The sequence below is a fragment of the Corvus brachyrhynchos genome, unplaced genomic scaffold, assembly GCF_000691975.1.
Source record: "Corvus brachyrhynchos isolate BGI_N302 unplaced genomic scaffold, ASM69197v1 scaffold79, whole genome shotgun sequence".
NCBI classification, from domain to species: domain Eukaryota; kingdom Metazoa; phylum Chordata; class Aves; order Passeriformes; family Corvidae; genus Corvus; species Corvus brachyrhynchos.
This window is the reverse complement of record NW_008240023.1, coordinates 1,755,594-1,759,563: the sequence shown is the minus strand read 5'-3', so window position 1 is coordinate 1,759,563 and position 3,970 is coordinate 1,755,594. Positions and strand designations below refer to the sequence as shown.

Here is a 3,970-nt window from a genome sequence, read left to right as displayed (position 1 = left end):
GGTAGGAGAGGGGGTGATACCGGGACGGGAGGAGAGATAAGGAGGGGAGAAGGGAGGGGAAAGAGAGAGGGAAAAGCGGGGGAAAGAGAGAAAAAGAGGAGAGAAAAAAAAGAGAGAAATAGAGAAGAAGAGAGGATAAAAGGAGAGAAAGGAGAGAAGGGGAGAAAAAGAGAGAAGTGGAGGGAAAAAGGAGAGGAAAAGGGAGAGAAAAAGCAGAAAAAAAAGAGGAAAAAGGAGAAAAAGAGAGAAAAAAAGAGAAAAGGAGAGGAAAGAAAAAGAGAAAAGTGGAAAAAGAGGCGAGAAAAAGAAGAGAAAAAGGAAAAAAGGAGAGGAAAGAAAAAGAGAAAAGGGGAAAAAGAAGAGAGAAAAAGAAGAGAAAAAGAGAAAAGGAGAGGAAAGAAAAAGAGAAAATGAGAGGAAAGAAAAAGACAAAAGTGGGAAAAGAGGAGAGAAAAAGAAGAGAAAAAGGAAAAAAGGAGAGGAAAGAAAAAGAGAAAAGGGGAAAAAGAGGAGAGAAAAAGAAGAGAAAAAGAGAAAAGGAGAGGAAAGAAAAAGTGAAAAGGAGAGGAAAGAAAAAGAGAAAAGTGGGAAAAGAGGAGAGAAAAAGAAGAGAAAAAGGAAAAAAGAGGAAAGAAAAAGAGAAAAGTGGAAAAAGAGAGAAAGAAAGGAAAAAAGGAGAGAAAAAGAGAAGGAAAAAAAGTAGAGAAAAGAGAAAGCAGAAAAAGAGGGAGAAAGAAAAAGTGCAAAAAGAAAAAGAGGGAAAAGAGAGAAAGTGGAAAAAAGAGGGAAAAGAGAAGAAAGAAAATGAGAGGAAAAGAGAAAAAATACAGAAGAAAAAAGGGGAGGGGAAAAGACCATGAAAGAGAAGGAGAGGAAGAGAAAATAGAGGAAAAGGGGAGAGAAAAAAGATTTTAAAAGGTGAAAAAGCAGAAAACAGACATAAGAGGGGGAAAAAAAATTAAACAGCGTGTCTCTAGCTGTTTTCTATTTTGATTTGTTTTTTCCCTGCCACAATAAAGTATGGAGAAGACAAGGCAAGGGGAGGCAGCAGATCCTCACCTCTGCTCCCTCCCCAAGGGCAAGAAAAACACCAAGGAAAAGTGACAAGAAGGCAGGGAGTCACTGACTCGAAGTGAACATCCCCTTCCTTGCACGGCTCCCGAGCCCAGGGAAAGGGGGAAAGGGGGGTTGGTCAGGCTGGCTGTCCCAGGGAAGCTGCTGGGATCCACCTGCCCAGCTGCTGTGCCCTGACAGCGGCACTGACAGCTCCCAGGGATCTGAGGCACACCCACCAGGCTGCTCCCAAAACACCAGAGCAGGGCTTGGCCCCCAAACCCTCCCCCTGAGGCCACATCAACCTCTGGTTCCTAAATCACTTCAGCGTTGCTGAAGCCCAGCCAGGACATACAGCTTAGCTGGCATCTTTGAACCATGACTTTTTGGAAGATACAGGGCTAAAGTTTAGCCCTTGGACCTGCCCCCAGAAAGCGTGTCTTTTGTTTCCCAGAAAATGTTTAATCCTGTTTCCATGGGAAATTAACAGGACAAGGGGTGATGGCTTCAAACTGAAAGAGAGTAGATTTAGATGGGATATTAGGAAAAAAAATCTTCCCTGTGAGGGTGATGAGGCCCTGGCACAGAGAATCTGTGGCTGCCCCTGGATCCCTGGAAGTGTTCCAGACCAGGCTGGACAGGGCTTGGAGCACCCTGGGATAGCAGAAGGTATCCCTGCCCATGGAACTGTCTTTAGGGTCCTTTCTGATTTGGGTGCCAGGGAACAAGAAGAACAGAGGGATGAGTCTCCCACCATCCCATGGATGGAAAGGGTGGGATGTAAGTTGCCTCATCTCCCTTCCTGACCCCTGCTCTCCCTGGATGAGGTCCTCCCAACTTCACAGCAGTCTGTGAGCAAAGTGTTTCGGCATCCGCTTGAATTCCAAGTGCTTGCCCAAGTCCATGGGTGTTGGTGGGATTGAAGCACGGTGGTGTCAGACAGCGACAGGATTAGGTTTAAAAATAAGCATGGACTGAAGCACTTGGCTAAATCAGGCTCTGAAAATCCTAGGAAAAAAAAAAAAACAACAAACCAAAAATAAAGGCACTCTAGCAGCACTCCGGTCACTTGGCCAAACAAACAAGTGGAGTGGTTTTTCCTTACTTGGTGTGCCAGAAAATAACACCAAAAATGCAAAGTCTTCCACAGCTCTCCAAAAATACCAGCCAGCACCTGGAACCACAGAGCTGCTGGGTGTCCAGGAGTTGAGGGCAACCTCCCCTCTCCTGCATTTTGGCAAGGGCAGAGACCTCACTGCTTTCTCCGGGTTCCTCCCTTCAGGTGTCTTCTTACAGGCAGCACATTCCTCACAGGAGTGCCAGGGCCAGTTCCCCTTTTGTTACAAAAACTAGATTTTGCTTGGTGTTCAGGCATTAAAAACCTGCACGATACAAAACCACCTCCCTAGAACAGAGCAAGCAGAGCTGGGAACCTCAGACAGGATCGGCAGAAGGTCCAGGTGCTGCCTGCTTGCCATGATTAATTGGTATCTGCCACCAATGCAAGCAGGTGATCCAAGAGATGTGATTGCAGATTGCAGTTGCTGTGGCCAGCAACCCCTTGGAGATGCAGCTGTCCAGGTGATCCATCACTCACAGAAACGAGACAGGCTGGGAGAACTGGGATTGTTCAGCCTGGAAAACAGAATGTTCTGGGGAGACCGTAAAGCACCTTCCAGTGCCTGAAGGGGTTCCAAGAGAGCTGAAGAGGGACTTTGGATAAGGGGGAATGGCTTCCCACTGCCAGAGGGTGGAGTTAGATGGGATATTGGGAAGAAATCCTTCCCTGTGAGGGTGGGCAGGCCCTGGCACGGAGTGCCCAAAGAAGCTGTGGCTGCCCCATCCCTGGGAGTGCCCAAGGCCAGGTTGGACGGGGCTTGGAGCAGCCTGGGCTAGTGGTGTCCCTGCCCATGGCAGGGGGTGGCACTGGATGGGCTGAAAGGTCTCTTCCAATCCAAACCATGTTATGATTTAGGAAAGCAAAGCTCTGCAACTTTCACCCTGTTATGGGGGAGTCTGTGGCAACATGTCAGAGTTGGGCAAAATGCAGCACTGAAAGCCAGATTGTTATTTAACTGCTTTGGTGTGCATTTATATTTTGTTTAACTGCCTGAACTACAGCAATATGTTCTTTTTTTTTTTTTTTTTTTCTCCAAAAGCACAAGTTTTTACTAATGGGGGTAGGGGAGAGAAAAAAATCCTGAATTTCTCCCAGTTCTCACAGCCTTTCCCATTGCCTTTGGGAACACAGGCTGAAAGCACCCTCCCTTTCTCTCAAGGCTTCCCTTTCCAGCTGGGAGGCAGATGGAAGCTGACACCCAGCCCTGCCTACTCAAATCAACAGAGAAATTAAAAATAAAAAATAAAAAGCTCAAGTTGGCAGCCTCGAGTGCTAGAAAGACATGCGTTTGGGGGTGAGAGGGAAGGCCAAGAAGGCAAAGTGCAGATTTTATTGGGTGGGGGAGCATTTTGATTGCATAGAATCAGAACGGGACAAAGGGAAACATTTCTCCAGTTGCACAAGAGAGGATTTGCGTGCAGTAGGAGCGAGGTGGGAGCAGCCTCACGCACAGACAGAGAACAGTGCCAGGAGTGCAAACACCCACCCGGCCATGACAAAGCCTGGGACAGCCCTGGAGGAAGCCAGGCTGTGATCCATGAAGTGTCCGAAGGTGAAGCCGAGCTTCCTGCGGGATGAACACGCAGTGCCCGCTTCTCCCTGTGCCAAGACAACCAGTCCTCTGTCCTCTCCTGGTCACGTTCCTCACTGCATCGCTGGGATGATGGATGGAGGAACAAGGCCCTGCGCTAGCAAAAGGAATAAATAGATGACTGCATCAGGAGTCACCTCTGAGACGGCAGCAGAAAGGAAATGAGCGGCGCATTTCCAGCAGGCAGCGACGGCGGCGCTGCCCAG

The 3,970-nt window shown here is 48.0% G+C and overlaps 1 protein-coding gene across 1 annotated transcript in view; it reads right to left on the bottom strand.

Moving 5' to 3' along the window:
* ACKR3 (atypical chemokine receptor 3) overlaps positions 1-3,970 on the bottom strand; it is a 10,013-nt gene extending 6,043 nt beyond the window's left edge. Inside the window, exon 1 of the mRNA XM_008640715.2 lies at positions 3,956-3,970. The gene's annotated coding sequence lies outside the window, so the exon portion shown is untranslated. The remainder of the gene's footprint in view (positions 1-3,955) is intronic.